The 18,362-nt window shown below is 44.4% G+C and overlaps 1 protein-coding gene across 1 annotated transcript in view; it reads left to right on the top strand.

The window, feature by feature from the left end:
- LOC146063734 (adenylosuccinate synthetase isozyme 2) overlaps positions 1–18,362 on the top strand; it is a 257,360-nt gene that overhangs the window by 61,578 nt on the left and 177,420 nt on the right. The gene's annotated exons all lie outside the window — the stretch shown is intronic.

Here is an 18,362-nt window from a genome sequence, read left to right on the forward strand (position 1 = left end):
TGTGAAAAAAGGAAACTTAACTAACAAAATAAATAAGAAAGACATATATAGCTAGATGGGCCATAAGGTTATTTCAAATTAAAGGCAAATTCATATATATGCGCCCTGCATAAATTACATTGGGCCATAGGTTACTCCGCAAAGACGTATACCTAAGTAAGTAGGTGATTATAGGTCCAGAGGCTACTGACATGGTTTTTAGTATCTTAATCATCCAAAAAGCTATTATAATGGAGAGTCATTCAGGCCACGTGGCCAAATGGTGTCCAGTTTGTGAATCCACATTGCCTCTCGTTTTAGAAGCATTTCGAGTTGGTGGTGGGATCCTGTCGATAATCATACATCGGAGTGAGGACAGGGGATGGGTTTTCTGTCAGAAAATGTCTGGCCACCGGTTTGTCTGTTATTCCTGTTTGGAGGGCAGTTGAGGTGAAAGACCGGTGATTGGCCATTCATTGTCTGAATGAGCAAGTAGTTTTGCCGACATATGTCATAGAACATGGACAGCTCAGTGTATAGATTACATGACAATCGATGTCGAATCTCTATCTTCCTCCCCGTGTAAGGATGATGAAAAGTGGGACCAGTATTCATGCTTCTGCACCCCGTGCATGGCTGGGGTAGCCAGCCATGACTTTTTGATGTCAGTTGGTGTCAGTTCTGGTCGCATTAGGTGGTCTTTAAGGTTACATCCTCTATTGTAGCTGATGAGGGTATTTGGAAGTCGGTGGATAAAATGTGCCAATGCTGCCTGATGTTTTTCTGCAGTAGATGACTGGCTGTATTGTAAGTGGTTGTAATCACAAACGGGTCACTCACTTGCTGTTTTCGCCTTTGATTTCCAGTGTTGTATATTTTTCTTGCCTTACCTAGGCAGCTGGTGATGGTTGGATTGCAATAACCTCTATGGCGAAAGCGCTGGACCATTTCTTGCAACTGTAATTCTGCGGTGTCGGCATCGGAATTGTTGCGCAATACTCGCAAGAATTGTGATATGGGCAAATTGTATTTCAGCCCCACTGGGTGAAAACTCTCTGATCTCAAGAGTGTATTTCGATCAGTGGGTTTGCGGTATAAACTATGGCCATAACCACCATCGGCAGCAAATACAGTGACATCTAAGAATTCAATCGATTTTAGTTTGAATTTTGATTGTAAATCTGATTGGCAAATCAAGTATGTTTAGATGTCGAAACCTCTCTTGCAGGGACTCCTGAATGATGTTCCATATTAGGAAGAAGTCCTCTATAAATCGATGATAAAATGCTAAATTACAGTCTACTTCCAAACTGCGGGTGTATGTGGGTCCTCTCATACGCGTCCATAACCAGGTTCGCGTCTGAGGGTGCGATGTTACTATCCATAGCAGTACCCGCAGTCTGGAGGTAATAGCGGTCTGCATATCGAAAATAATTACACGTTCGTGTAAGCTCCAGCAGTGCAATCAGGAAATCAACAAGTGGGGTAGTCTGATTGTTGCTCAAGAGTGCATCCTTGGTTGTCTGTAGGCCCAAATCATGAGGGATGACTGTATATAAGGACGTAACGTCCATAGTCACCAAAAGGTGTTGATTATTGTACGGTAGTTTTGGCAATAAAATCTGCAGTATCTTTGAGGTAACTTCTGGTTTTCTGCACAAGTGGCTGCAGGAAACTGTCTAGATAAATGGCAATGTTAGAAAATAACGATCCCCTGGCAGATGATATGGGTCTGCCAGGTGGTTTGTCTAGGGCAGGGCTGGGTAACACCGGCCCTCCACATGTTAATGAACTACACATCCCAGGATGCTTTGCATTAGTTTTGCTATGTGGCCATGCTGAAACTGATGCAAGGCATGCTGGGATGTGTAGTTCATCAACATCTGGAGGGCCGGTGTTGCCCAGCCCTGGTCTAGGGTCTTGTGTATTTTAGGAGTTAAATACAAGATTGGACAGATCGGAAAGTCTGTCACTAGATAATTAAACAAATCTTGATTAATCCACTGTTTGATGAGGGCCTCAGACGGTAAGGTTTTGACCCGGGATTGGAAGGTGACAGTAGGGTCGTATTGGCATCACTTAATTGGCACATTGCCTCAGTGTGGTAGTCAACAGGGTTGAGGACCACCACAGCTCCACCTTTATCTGCCGGCCTTATAGTAACCTGTTCATTACTTTTAAGTGATCGTAAGGCGGATCTTTCTGCATGAGATAAATTGTGCCTACTAGGCAGTGGGTGAGCTGTGGTGTTGGGTACATTGCAATCCACTAATCTATTAAAGATTTTAATACTCGGATTAAATGATTGAGGGTCGTAAGTACTCTTGCGTTAAACGAAGTAATGGGTACAGTAGATGTTGAGTCACAGAATTTTTCTGCAAGTCTGAGCTTTCGTGACATTTTAAATTTCCTCTACCTCCTCCCATGCCAGTCACACACTGGGTTCCTCCCCCACTGGGCAGTACTCTTAAAGGGAAAGGAAAGACACATCCCCTATGTAAGGACCACTCCTCCCCTTGGTCTGTCTTTTTTTTTTTTTTCAAATGGGCAGTATGGATGGCTTACCCCGTGAAGGATCCCTGCTGGCGTTATGTAACAAGTCAGTCGGAAGGGAAGGTGGGAGCCGGCCTTCCACGGGTTAATACCCGGGTGCTGCATGCCACCCTGAGTGGCTTGAGCGGCGGCGTCCTCAGGCACGTGGTGCGGCGCGTGTTCTGGCCTCCGTTCATCTGTATGGGAGAGGAGGCGGACATCACCAGCAGGCGCTGGATCATGACGCGAATTACAACTTCCGCCGCAGACGCAAGTACCGGCATAAGATGGTTGGAAAAAACACTTTGCGCTGCTCAGTGGATAATAAAATATGTGTGAATTTTGCAGAGCAAAAAGAGTACTGGACACACTTAAACAGTTAAACTTTATATAAAATAAAATAGACATACATACAAAGCATAATACACAATAAATTATATTAGAATAAATTAGCAAGCAAGGTGGCGTTGGTAGATTATAATAATCAAAGGCTGATAATAGTATGGCGATTTCCGGATTTAATAGAATGAGTTAGGAGTTAATTCCTTGTGCTGGTAGGATGATTTGACAGACAGATGATATTGAAGGGATTAGTGGAAGCACATGAAAGCCAGTAAGCGAGTAGATGGTAAACGCATAAAGTTCAGGCATATATGTGTATCCTTAGTTATTAGTGGCAACATTGTATCTCACCCTCTCCTCCTTGTAGCAATTTTGAGGTAGGCGTGGAGCCTGATGTTTCCACGGCTCTACCTGGGGGTGGCAAATAGTAGTATCCTCCGGTTTGGGAGTCTGTCCAATCCCAATATAGCAGGGTTACCAGCGAGATGCACAATCTGTGCTCTTGGAAATAGTAACGTGCAGTACGAGTAGCTCCGAGTGCAGGAGCGCGGCGTCACAGCAGTGAGATAAATTTCCGGAAGTCAGCCAAGGCGGATATGACATCAACGCGTTTCGTCTCTGACCACTAGAGACTTTCTCAAGACAATTTCTGGTCTCCCACCTTTGAGTATTTATAGGGCTTGATTCTATTTGATTAGTGGTCAATTAATTCTATATAGTTAGATAACATATAAATCTACGTAAAAGAAGTGTGTCCAGTATTGTTCCGATATAACACATTAATATTTCTTACATAAATCAAATATAGACAAAATTCATTGATAAATATATAGATCGCAAGTTATAGAGTTAATAGATTAATTACATTCAATCACGGTGATATGTTCTCTGCTAATACATAAAGCGTTATAGAAGAGAGAGAAAGGCTATGATAATTTGTGATGAGAATTCTAGGCTAATACAGGTATCTTTCGTTTTTATATATATCTTTGTGCTCATATTTAGATACATAAGCCATTCATAATTCGAGATATAGGACAAATTCAATACAAAAAATGTCGTGAAATAAAATAAATAAATGTATACATAAGAGTTTAGGTAGAGGTATATGGAAGAGAATTTTTTATTATTTCACATATTTACTAGTTTAAAAATAATCAGTGGTAAGGTTAATAAAAGATAATAATAATATAGTATAATAGAATATATAAAACGAAGTAAGTATACGCACAGGAGTATAAATAAGAGTATATTAGGAGAACCATGTAGTATTTATTAATTTATATTAGGAGAACCATGTAGTATTTATTAATTTATTGATTCTGAGATAGTCAGTCAGTCTCGGTTGCGTTAAATTAAGGCTGCTGCCGTATAACCAGAGTCCGGAGGGAGTAGGGGGGGGGGGGGGGAGTTCCGGCATAAGATGCCGGGTGTACACTGAGTGTACAGCTGTAGCGTGATACTTCGTGCCACGTGAGAGCAAGCGGGAGCTGTTTAAACAAGCATATGGTGCGCAAGGGTGCCGCTGCATGAGCAGTCTAGAAGGGCAAGAAGCTGGAGCCTAATCAACAAGCAGGACGACTGGAGCCTACCATATCCCCTGGGACGCCCGCTGGTACCATGGAAGAAAAACAGCAGTCCAAAAAGTCAGGGTAAGCCTTGGAGCTTTTTTTTTTGTGGAAGAAATAATTTTTTTGTTTGCTAGAGTAGTGAGTGATTAAGTTATGTGTTTCACTTAGGTCTGAAACTAGCAGAGAGAAGGAGCAGAGCAAGCATAAAAGGATTCATGTGCCTAAATGCATAGGATGTGATAAAGTTACTAGAGAAACATGCTGGCAGCCTCTGTGATAGTTGCAAAATGCCACAGCAGATACCTATGGTCCAAATGGCCAGTATGGTGGACATGTTAAAAACCGCACTAGCAGGCACTTTTGTGACCAAAGATGACTTGGCTAAATTAAGTTTAAAGAGGAGTCGGGCAGTATTGTCTGAGGACTCTGATGGTTCTGACCCAGGGTCAGTGGCTGGCCCATCTGGGGAGCTTCAAGACCCAGATGAGGAGGAAGCAGCAGATAAAGCGGATACAGGTTATAATCCTGTGATGGTGGAAAACCTGCTTGAATTAATTCATAAATCACTGAATATAGAAGATAAACAGGATGATTTAGCTCTGCTAGAGCTCCTGTTCAAGGACAAGAAAAAGAAAGTTAAAAATTTTCCTCTGTCCGAATCACTGAAAGAAATGATACAGGGGGAGTGGAAGCACCCTGATAGGAAAATTGCAGTCCCTACAAAAGTGAATAAAATGTACCCGTTTGATACGACTCGGGCTTCTTCGTGGGATGAGCTTCCCAAGGTAGATGCGGCTATTGCCCGCATCTCCAGGAAGACCACATTGCCACTAGAAGAGGCAAATGTGTTCAAAGACCCCATGGACAGACGGGTAGAGTTGGGGCTCAGGAAACAACATCTTACCCTGTGGGCGGCGATGAAGCCAGCAGCCGCTATGGCGGTTAAATCACGAGTATTAAGAGGGTGGTGTAACCAACTGGAAGCCGATGTCTTGGACGGCATAAGAAGGTCCGAGTTGTTAAAAACAATCCAGAATCTGCAATTAGTAGTTGAATTTGTGTGAGGCCTCGGTGGACTCAGTAAAGTTAACAGCTAGAGCAGGGGCAGTAGCTGCAGTAACACGGAGAGCACTGTGGTTAAAACCTTGGGCTGCGGATGTGCAATCAAAAAATAAGTTATTGTCCTTACCGTTTGAGGGAAATTATCTTTTCGGCAAACACCTGGATTAAATAATTTTCAAAAATTTCAGGGGGTAACTCGGTGTGGCTACCTCAAGACAAGGCAACAAAGAAATTGCCTCCGGCAAAGCCATTCAGACAGTCCCAGGAGTTCAGGGATTCAGCTTCTTATAGGCCAGGTAGAGGCTATAGAAGGAGGCAGAATAGAGGAACTTTTCGTGGCCAAAGAGGCCGTGACGGGAGATTCCCGTCTAAAAAAGAGCAACATTGACACCAAGATAGTGCGGGTAGGAGCCAGACTACTAAAATTTCATCAAATCTAGGAGGCATCCATGACAGATGGGTGCTGGAAGTACTAAAATCTGGCTACAAAATGGAGTTTTCAAAAGTACCAGGAAGTTTCTTTTCACAATCACCGGTTCCGGTCAACAAGGAGGAGAGAGCGGCCTTGTTGACAAGCCTACAATTAATGTTGGAACAAGGAGTGGTGGTAAGAGTACCAGAAGAGCAGAAAGAAATGGGTGGTACTCGAGGTTCTTCGTGGTGAGGAAAGCCTCGGGGGGCTTTCGGACCATCTTGGATTTGAGACGCCTGAACAGATTCATTCATGTAAGGCCGTTCAAGATGGAGTCCATAAGTTATATTGCCAAACATAAAAAAGCGGCATGGATGACATCCATAGATTTAAAAGATGCCTATCTGCATGTCCCAATTTTTTCAGGTCACCAAAGGTTCCTTCGTTTTTCTGTGGCAGGGAAAGATTATCAATTCGTAGCTCTGCCATTCGGCACCTCTCCAAGGACTTTTTCCAAAGTTCTCATTATAGTAATAGCAAAATTAAGAGAAGAGGGCATTGCTATCTAGGCCTATTTAGACGACCTCCTGGTAGTAGCAGACAGAGGAGCAGATCAAAAGACATACGGACAGAGTGATAGACTGTCTCAGACATCAAGGCTGGCTGGTCAACACCACCAAAAGTCATTTGACTCCGACAAGACAGATAAAATATCTGGGGTGCATAATAGACTCTCAGAATATGAAGTTAAAACTTACCAACGAAATGAGGCTGAAGATAGTTCAGGAAGCGAGGGCAATATCCCGGAAAACTACAGTGTCATCAGACGATTGCATGAAAATGCTGGGGCTGATGGCAGCAGCCTTAGACACGACCCCCTGGTTCCATACGAGGAAACTTCAAAGGTGTTTCCTGGTACAGTGGAATGGGAATTCCAAAAATTTGTCACAATAAATAGTGTTCAAAACTGGCAAAAAGAGACTTGGTGTGGTGGCAATACAGAAAAAGACTCATGGAAGGCAGGTCCTTTGCACCAAGCGATCAAGTAAGTGACCACAGATGCAAGCAGCACAGGATGGGGAGCGGTGTGTGGCTCTCAAACTGCTCAAGGCAAGTGGTCAGGGGAATTCAGCAGAAGACATTCCAACATAAGGGAAATGGCAGCAGTGGTGCTGGCATGTCAACATTTTCCAACAAATATTGTGCGGAAAAGAAGTAGTGATACGGTCGGACAATCGTTCAGTCGTTTCTTATATAAACTGCCAAGGAGGAACAAAGTGTGGCTCTAATGGAAGAGTCAACAAAGTTGTTCAGTTGGGCAGAACCGTGCATCACAAGCATCAGAGCAGTATTCTTGGCCGGAAAGGACAACCTGTGGGCAGACCGACTCAGCAGAGGCTTCAACAGACAGGTGCTTATGAAGTTGGCAGAAAGGTGGGGTATGCCCAAAGTAGACCTCATGGCCACTTAAAGAAACAATCAAGTTCCGATATTTTTCTCAAGGTACCGATATTGGGGAGCAGCACAGGTAGATGCTCTGTCGTCACCATTGGACATGCAACTAGCATACGTGTCTTCCCCTGATGGATTTTACCGAGCTTAAATACATCAGAACAGACCTTGCAACACTGCGATCTACATCTGCCTACAAACTGACACTTCAGAACCCTGGTTAGAAAAACTTAAAAATCAGATCGATAAATATCGTAAAGATTTAATTATGTTTAAAACGTAACAAGTTAGAAAAAGTTTAAGTGACTACCAGGATCATAGAGTGTATAGATGGTTGGTTGGATGGCGATACTACAACCAGATTTGACAAAGACCCTATAGACAGCACTCGAGCACAATACTCTGATAGTGGTACTTCAGCGTGCTCATCAGAATTTGATCAGGTTGACAAACTATAATCGGCCTCCTCTCCCGCGCTTTACACGATCCCAATTAACGGGATCCCCTTTAGGCGCAAGCTGCTCCACCCTAGGCCGGGCCACTTCAAAGGATACAAAAAAGATGGGAGCGAAAGCCCCCAAAGCACGGTGATCAACCTTTCAACATATACTGTAAGCTGTCTAAACCTGAAATGGACCTCTTAGCTAAGGGTTTGCCTTTCACGCCAACTGTAAAATTTGACCCATTTCAGTGGTCCATAGACAAATATAAAATGTCACGAAAGCTCCGACTTGCTGAAAAATTCTGTCACAACATCTACTGTACCCATTGCTTTGTTTAAACGCAAGAGTACTTACGACCCTCAATCATTTAATCCGAATATTAAAATCTTTAATAGATTAGTGGATTGCAATGTACCTACCACAACATTGGTTCCTCCAGCACACTGAATAGTATTAGTAACCAATCTAGAACACTACATGATAATAGAATTCAGAGATATTGGTTACATATACCTGCGCAGGTGTATGATATGACCCCAAGCCACGTCAAGGCTTCTCTGTATATTGGGGGTCCCTAGTGCTATATCTAGGTGCAGGGTGCGGCACCCCAAAAAGTATCATAAGCTAGGAGGCCCAGAGCGGCATGCCAGTAAGATACTAAGTGTTAATAATTAGTGATAGGAAGCCAAAGCTATACATAGAGAGAGAGATAAATGAAATGTATTTTAAAACGAGAGAGATAGTGTTAGTGAGGGAAAAGTGTTAATAGAATGTAAGGGCATGCCGCACTAAAGCCACCCAGCACAACCAGTCCAGGGGCACTGCACCCCACACCACTGTTACCATAAACTGGGTCTACAATTAGCCAGCAAGGAGCCACATGATAATGGCTCCTTACTTGGTATATCTGAACTAAGAGCTACCTACCTTGGAGCAACCCCAGACTACTCCATGTGGCATATCAGGACCTGCATCTCCGCCTAATACAAACTCCTCTCTGCCTCTCACAACATACTTACAGATAGTGGTAGATGCTCAAATTAGTTCAGTAATACTTTTCAGGTGCATGCAAGGGAGGGGTTAATACTGAGTAAGTAACAAGACATTGGTTCCTCCAGCACACTGAATAGTATTAGTAACCAATCTAGAACACTACATGATAATAGAATTCAGAGATATTGGTTACATATACCTGGGCAGGTGTATGATATGCCCCCAAGCCACGTCAAGGCTTCTCTGTATATTGGGGATCCCTAGCGATATATATAGGTGCAGGGTGTGGCACCCCAAAAACTATCATAAGCTAGGAGGCCCAGAGCGGCATGCCATTGAGATACTAAGTGTTAATAATTAGTGATAGGAAGCCGAAGCTATACATAAAGAGAGATAAATGAAATGTAATTAAAATAAGAGTGAGATAGTGTTAGTGAGGGAAAAGTGTTAATAGAATGTAAGGGCGTCCTATCACTAATTATTAACACTTAGTATCTCACTGGCATGCCGCTCTGGGCCTCCTAGCTTATGATAGTTTTTGGGGTGCCGCACCCTGCACCTAGATATAGCGCTAGGGACCCCCAATATACAGAGAAGCCTTGACGTGGCTTATCGTACACCTGCACAGGTATATGTAAAAAATATCTCTGAATTCTATTATCATGTAGTGTTCTAGATTGGTTACTAATACTATTCAGTGTGCTGGAGGAACCAATGTCTTGTTACTTACTCAGTATTAACCCCTCCCTTGCATGCACCTGAAAAGTATTACTGAACTAATTTGAGCATCTACCACTATCTGTAAGTATGTTGTGAGAGGCGGAGATGCAGGTCCTGATATGCCACATGGAGAAGTCTGGGGTTGCTCCAAGGTAGGTAGCTCTTAGTTCAGATATACCAAGTAAGGAGCCATTATCATGTGGCTCCTTGCTGGCTAATTGTAGACCCAATTTAGGGTAACAATGGTGTGGGGTGCGGTGCCCCTGGACTGGTTGGGCTGGGTGGCTTTAGTGTGGCATGCCCTTACATTCTATTAACACTTTTTTCCCTCACTAACACTATCTCTCTCATTTTAATTACATTTCATTTATCTCTCTCTTTGTATAGCTTCGGCTTCCTATCACTAATAACACATTGGCAGGTATTCAATGCTGTTTGCGAGTGGTGACAGCGAGCAGGGCTTCCTGCTCGCTGTCAACACTCACCCTGACAGCATTCAACACAGCCTCCGCATCCGCCAATTCCCCCTCGCTCTGTTTTTTGAGCGAGGGGGAATTGGCGGATGCGGCTAAAAACTGCGAATTTTCTGCAGCAGCCGCGGGTCTCGCTGTTTTGGGGAATTGGGGAATTAATGAGCATAAAGCTGACCGAAACAAGGCGTCAATGCGGTCAATCAAAAAAAAGTTGGTGGTGATGTCGGAGGACTGTATGAGAGCACGGGGCATGATGGCAGCAGCATTGGAAACCGTGCCTTGGTCAAGATTCCATATGAGGAAGCTACAAACGTGCTTTCTGTCTCCGTGGGATGGAAACAACAAAAACTTGTCACAGAAGATAGTGTTGTCCACCAGAGCAAAAGAGGACATTGTGTTGTGGTCAAACGAGAACAGATTGGGAAAAGGAAAATCATTCCTGGAGCTAGACCAAGTAGTAATTACAACGGATGCAAGTGGCACAGGCTGGGGAGCAGTGTGCGAACAGTAAGTGACACAAGGGATATGGTCAGGTGCAGACAGTCAAATGCACTCCAATCTGAGGGAGATGAAAGCGGTGACTCTAGCATGCAAACACTTCAGCAGCAAGCTCATTCAAAAAGAAGTTGTGGTTCAAACAGACAACCAAACGGTGGTGGCTTTTGTCAACAGACAAGGAGGCACAAGAGCTGGCAGATGATGCAGGAGGTAGAAAAACTGCTGAAATGGGCAGAAAACAAGGTAGCAAGCCTAAGGGCAGTTTTTCTGGCCGGAACAGAGAACCTGTTGGCAGACGGGCTGAACAGGACAATTTGTCATCCAGGAGAATGGGAATTAAACCAAGAGGTTTTCGATATGCTGTCCAGGACATGGGGTGTACCAGGAGTAGATCTCATGGCATCAGAAAGCAACAGGAAAACGCAAACATACTTTTTCCATATTCCAGGAGCCTGGTGCGGCTCAAGTGGGTGCGCTGACAGCAGAATGAATGATGAGTCTAGTTTATGCATTCCCTCCATTTCCTATAATCCCGAAGTTATTAAAGAAGATACAAAGGGAGAATACATTAGTGATGGTAATACTGCCGTACTGGCCACGCAGGGCATGGTTGGCCAAGGTAATGCAAATGGCAGTCAGAGGACCATGGAGGCTGTCTCAGAGACCAGACTTACTGAAACAAGGCAAAGTGATATGTCCATAACCAGAAGCGTGGAATGTGACGGCCTGGGTCTTGAAGTCCAGACCCTAAAAGAGAAAGGATTCTCTGAGACTGTGGTGGCCATGTTGTTAAAAGCAAGGAAAACCTCGACTTCTAAAGCTTACTATAAAGTCTGGAGAAGATGTAAATTATGGTGTTCAGAGAATAAGGCCGGAATAGGAAATATTCCAGGTATTCTGGGATTTTTGCAAGCCGGGCTGGAGAAAAAATTGTCCCTTAGCAGCTTTAAAGTGCAAATATCAGCCCTTGCGGCTATGCTGGAGAAGAGCATAGCTGAAAATAGACATATAAAGAGGTTTATACAAGCGGCAAAGAAGATAAGGCCATCTTTTAGGCAACCATTAGCACCATGGGACTTATTTAGTCTTGAAAGCTCTCACAGAGCATCCTTTTGAGCCAATGATGGAAATTTCGTTTAAATGGTTAACCTGGAAAGTAGCATTTCTGGTTGCTATGTCAGTTCGAAGAGTATCAGAGATGCAGGCCCTTTGGGCGGAAGAACCTTTTTTCGAATTTTTTTCAAGGGCAAAGTGGTTCTTAGAACGAACCCACAGTTTCTTCCCAAAGTTGTATCGAACTTTCACGTTAATCAAGAGATCATATTGCCTTCCTTTTGTGCGGAACCTGCTAATGAGAAGGAAGCAAGGTTGAACACTCTGGACCTTGTCAGGGCGTTAGAAATTTACATTCTTAGAACAAAGGACATTAGAAAAGTAAAAAACTTGTTTGTATTGACGGAAGGCGTAAAGAAGGGATCCAGTGCATCAAAGATAACAATTGCAAGGTGGATCAGATGTTGTATTGAGGAGGCCTATAAAGTCGGCAACCTGTCACCCCCAAGGGGATTGCAAGCACATTCAACCAGGGCACTGGCTACGTCCTGGGCTGAAAAAGGGACAGCATCTGCTGTCGAATTATGCAAAGCTGCTGGATGGAAATCAACCCACACTTTCACTAGACATTATAGAATTAATGTAATGTCTCCTACAGAAGCAAAATTTGGAAGACAATTGCTCAGAGCAGTGATGTAATAAAAAAAAAATATATATATATATATATATATATATATAAGTGCACAACTGTGTGTTTGGGTACGTATGGGCCCCTCCCAGTGAATTAAACTGCTGGGGTACCACCCACAGGTGATGGCTGCCATGGGGGAGGTAGAGGAAATATCAGATTTTTACCTGATAATGTTTTCCTCTACTCCACCATGGCAGCATATATTCCCTACCCAATGTATTATTTTTTGTATGCTAATTTGTTTGATTTATATTACAGCTGGAGAAATGAAGACACAGAGGCTAAGGAGGAGGAGCTATATATAGGAGGTCAGGTGTCTTTTTTTCCTTTTCAAGTACTACCCAGAAGGGAGGAAACCCACAGGTGATGGCTGCCATGGTGGAGTAGAGGAAAACATTATCAGGTAAAAATCTGATATATCTTCAATAAAAATTCTGCTGCATTCCAGAGACCTTTTTGTTGGTTAAATCAACATTTCTCCACATGATTAAAACAGCAGTGAATATAATAGCTGCAATGTTCACACAGAGACCCACACACAAACACAAAAAATGGAAAAAAAGAGTTCAGTGTGAGCGGCGCTGATTGATATATGATCCAATTTTGGTCCAGTACAAACACCCTTGGTCAGGGAGATATCACCAAAGTCCAATATAAGTCCATATATACAGAGTGGGAGAATGTGTAAACAAAGGAGAATAACCGTTTACATTGAGCTGCGTATGGAAGGTGTATTCCGGAAGCGGAAGTGAGGTAGAACGCAACCAGAAGTGACTGCTGGAACGCAGTACACTTCCGGTAGCGGCGGGAATCGCCCACGAATCTTCATTGGCTGTTGATCTGTAACTATCAGTAAGAAAGTGGTATAAAACACCCCTCCCAGCACAGGCACTTTATACAGCCTGAGGAAGGAGAAGCATTCTCTGAAACGCGTTGCTGCTAAACTTGCCAGTGCACTTGCACTTTTTTGGCACCTGGACACTTTTGAAAGGACGCACTTGCACTTTTTCCTGGGACCCTTACCCTCAAGCCTTCTGCGGTGGTGCCGCAGGTCTTATTGCTTTTAAGAGAGAGCCTACCGCAACCATCAACTAGGGTGAGGTCAAATATCTTGTAAAAATTGTTCCCAGTACAAGTGTCCATGTGTTTATGTATGTATTTTTAATATGCATATATGTTTTTAAAGTTTAAACAACTCACATTTTATTTATGAATGTGCGCCAAGCTATCCCAATATCTTTACCTTACAAATATTTAGTCTAAGGGGGACGGTATCCCTCCTATGGGAATATAGCAGGCTGCTATTTCATAATTAATGCGCATTGATCACAAGTAAAATATTACAAAAGTGATCTGTGTCTACTTTGACAGTGGTCAGGTTCGCATTTTTTTTCTGCATCAGCAGGTATCCCTTCCTCCACAGGCCCAAGCATCTCTGGCATGGTTGCTCAACTCCACGAACCTTCAGGAAGGCAGGCGGTTTGCCATTCACACCTGGATGCTCCTCACCACAGACGCAGCCTCGGGTTGGGGAGCGGTCCTTCCGGGCCTCCACTTTCAAGGCCTTTGGACGTTGGAGAAATCACAGCTTTCAATCAATGTGCTGGAACTTCGAGCGGTGTACTATGCTCTCCTGCAAGCGGAGGTTGTCCTCAGAAATAAGGACATCAGAGTTCAGTCCGACAACACCATGGCAGTGGCGTACATCAACAAGCAAGGAGGGCCATGAGAGAGGTGAGACGGACTCTACTTTGGCCGCAGGTACACACCGGGGCTGTGTCCGTCATTTTCATACCAGGTGTGGACAACTGGGAGGCCTACTACCTCAGTCGTTGGGACTTCCATCACGGTGCTTGCATCCACAGGTATTCCAGACTCTGACTCGACAGTGGGTTTACCCGCAGATAGATATGATGGCCTCTCGTCACAACCATCAGCTGCAGCTGTATTGTGCTCGGACGAGGGACTCTCAGGCGGTGGCAGTGGACGCCCTCACCGCAACTTGGAGCTTCCAGTTAATTTAGCTCTTCCCTCCGTTGACTCGAATACCTTGGAGCCGCTAACGGTACTTTTTATAGCACCAGACTGGCCTCACCGGTCTTGGTACACGGTTCTCATGGGCCTGTTAAGAGACGAGCCATGGCCTCTCCCGCTCTTCGAAGACCTCCTAACCCAGGGTCCATTCGTTTGTCCGAACTTACAACATCTTCATTTGAAGGCTTGGCTGTTGAGAGGTCCATTCTAAGAAGAGCTGGGATTCCTCTGGCGGTGCTTCCCACCATAAGAGCTAGGAAGCAAGTAACTTCTGTGCATTGCTATCGCATTTGGAGAGCCTATCGGGCCCGTCTTCTCCTCTTTCTTCAAAACGGTCTATCTTCTGGGCTCCGGCTGGGGTCCCTGAAGGTCCAGGTTTCCGCTCTGTCAATTTTTTTTCTCCAAAAGAAACTGGCCCTTCTTCCTCCAGGTTCAGACCTTTTTCCAGGGTGTTCTGCAGCTTCAGCATTCATTCAGACCTTCCATGGCTCCGTGGGACTTGGATTTGGTCTTAACGTTTCTTCAGTCCTCCCTTGATTGAACCAATGGAGGAAGTGGAGTTAACATATGTAACATGGAAGATGGTTCTTCTTTTGGCATTAGCTTCAGCTAGAAGGGTGTCCGAGCTTAGCGCTCTGTCATGTCATCCGCCCTTCTTAAGGTTTCATGAAGTCAGAGCGGAAATACGCACTTCTGGTGCTTTTTTTCCAGAAGGTTGTGTCGGCGTTCCACATCAATAAGCCAATTGTGGTTCCGGCCTTTAAGGAGGAGTCTGGAGAATCTAGAGTTTTGGATGTTGTCCGAGCCTTTCGCATATATGTATCTAGAACAGAGACCATGCTTAAGTTAGATGCTCTTTTTGTTCTGACTCCCTTCGTCCCGGCTGGCCTGCCTCCAAGCAGGCCTTGGCATGGTTGATCCATCTGACCATTTGTCAGGCTTATGTGGCGGCCTCCAGAGTTCCGCCAGTTTCAATTCCAGCTCACTCTACGCCATGGGTCTTCAAACTGCAGCCCTCCAGATGTTATAAAACTACAAATCCCAGCATGCCTTGCCACAGTTTTAACACTCCCTTATAGCAAAACTGTGGCAAGGCATGCTGGGATTTGTATTTTCACAACATCTGGAGGGCCGCAGTTGGAAGACCCATGCTCTACAGTTTCGGTGGGTACCTCCTGGGCGGCTGCCCATGGAGTTTCCATGCAACAGTTGTCGGGCGGCCACTTGGTCTGTCCGTCGGACCTTTTGTATGTTTTTACAAGTTTGACACAATTGCGGCAACTGCGTCAGTTTGGTCGTTCTGTGTTAGGGGGTTCTCAGTTATCCCGCCCGTGTTGGGAGCTCTGGGACAATCCCCACTGTAACTCCTCCAGTGTCACCTAGTGGAGGAAAGAGAAAAGGGGATTTTGTACTTACCGTTAAATCCTTTTCTCAGACTCCATAGTTGACACTGGACGCCCACCCAACGCTGTTTCACTGTTCTTCTTAAGGTTTCGGTCAGTTACCTACGGTTTTAGAGTTGATCTAGCTTAGACACTGGTCTAAGGATTTCTCAATGATGTTTGATATGTTCATTCTGTTATGACTGCTGTTTCCAACTGTTTCATGCTATGTTGGTGCGTGTGACTTTTATGTTAGGTTTAACCTCCTCTTGGAAGTGTGTTTTGTTGGTACATGTGAATTGTCTGGGCTGCCGATTTTGTCCTTAAGTTTAGTTAACTTAAGGACACCCGACCGACGCGATGCCCGCGATTTACCATAGACAGTAATGTTAAAATTACTGGACCCGATTTCCCATGTTAAATGTATGACAGTAATGTTAAATGATGTGCAAAATAAAATGACAATGTGAAATGGGCCAATATGGCCATTTCACATTGGATATGTTTAAAAAAAAAAAAAAAAGTTTCATGGCCCCCCACCACCGTTAACGCCACCCCACTATTGACGCCAACCCGAAGCGTGGCGAGCGCAGCGGGCCCGTGAGGGGCGGCGGTACGCGTCCTCCGACCTTTTCATACCCCTACTATCCACGTCGGCATTGAGTTGAAAGTGTGGCGTTCACAGGTGTCCGCGTCCCCTCGCGGGGCTCGGTGGTTCGCTACGCTCGCCACACTTTCTATTCTCTACTCCATGCCGACGTGGATAGTAGGGGTATGAAAAGGTCGGAGGCCGCGTACCGCCGCCCCTCGCCTCGCGGCCAATTATAATGGCCGCGACCGACGCGATGCCCGCGATTTTTCGGGCGCAATGAAAAAATCGGCAGCCCGGATAACTCGCAAGTACCGTTTTGTTTCTTCCAACTCCCTCTGGGCACATTTCTGCAAGACTGCCTAGGAGAGGAAGTAGAAGGGGAGGAGTTAGTCACTTAAATTATACTAAAGTGCCCAAGCTCCCTGTGGTCGCCCTTCTATTCCCCCACTGTTACTCTCCAGTGTCACCTATGGAGTCTGAGAAAAGGTTTTAACGGTAAGTACAAAATCACCTTTTCTAACATTGCCATTTAACTAGACCGTTTTCTGCAGCCACTTGTGCAGAAAACCAGAATTTACCTCAAAGATACTGCAGACTTTATTGCCAAAATACTGTACAATAATCAACACCTTTACGTTACGTCCTTATATACAGTCATCCCTCATGATTTGGGCCTACAGACAACTAAGGATGCACTCTTGAGCAACAATCAGACTACCCCACTTGTTGATTTCCTGATTGCACTGCTGGAGCTTACACTAACGTGTAATTATTTTCTATATGCAGACCGCTACTACCTCCAGACTGCGGGTACTGCTATGGGTAGTAACATCGCACCCTCATAAGCGAACCTGGTTATGGACACGTATGAGAGGGCCCACATACACCCGCAGTTTGGAGGTAATTTAGCGTTTTATCATCTCATTTTTTTTTTTTTTTTATAGATATATAGAGGACTTCTTCTTAATCTGGAACGACATACAGGAGTCCCTGCAAGAGATGTTTTGACATCTAAACACACTTGATTCGCCAATCAGATTTACAGTCAACATTCAAACTAAATCGATTGAATTCTTAGATGTCACTATTTGCTGCCGATGGTGGTTATGGCCATAGGTTATACTGCAAACCCACTGATCGAAATACACTCTTGAGATCAGAGAGTTTTCACCCAGTGGGGCTGAAATATAATTTGCCCATATCACAATTCTTGCGAGTATTGCGCAACAATTCCGATGCTGACACCGCAAAATTACAGTTGCAAGAAATGGTCCAGCGCTTTCGCCATAGAGGTTATTGCAACCCAACCATCACCAGCTGCCTAGCTAAGGCAAGAAAAATATACAACACTGGAAATCAAAGGCGAAAACAGCAAGTGAGTGACCCGTTTGTGATTACAACCACTTACAATACAGCCAGTCATCTACTGCAGAAAAACATCAGGCAGCATTGGCACATTTTATCCACCGACTTCCAAATACCCTCATCAGCTACAATAGAGGATGTAACCTTAAAGACCACCTAATGCGACCAGAACTGACACCAACTGACATCAAAAAGTCATGGCTGGCTACCCCGAAATTGGGATGCTATAAATGCACGGGGTGCAGAAGCATGAATACTGGTCCCACTTTTCATCATCCTTACACGGGGAGGAAGATAGAGATTCGACGTCGATTGTCATGTAATCTATACACTGAGCTGTCCATGTTCTATGACATATGTCGGCAAAACTACTTGCTTATTCAGACAACGAATGGCCAATAACCGGTCTTCCACCTCAACTGCCCTCCAAACAGGAATAACACACAAACCGGTGGCCGGACATTTTCTTACCGAAAAACATCCCCTGTCCTCACTCCGATGTATGATAATCGACAGGATCCCACCACCAACTCGAGGTGGCAACAGGGCAAAAATGCTTCTAAAACGAGAGGCAATGTGGATTCACAAACTGGACACCATTTGGCCACGTGGCCTGAATGACTCTCTATTATAATATCTTTTTGGATGATTAATTAAGATACTAAAAACCATGTCAGTATCCTCTGGACCTATATCACCTACTTACTTACGTATACGTCGTTGCGGAGTAACCTATGGCCCAATGTAATTTATGCAGGGCGCATATAT

Source organism: Crinia signifera, chromosome 3 (genome assembly GCF_055691185.1).
Source record: "Crinia signifera chromosome 3, ASM5569118v1, whole genome shotgun sequence".
NCBI classification, from domain to species: Eukaryota; Metazoa; Chordata; class Amphibia; order Anura; family Myobatrachidae; genus Crinia; species Crinia signifera.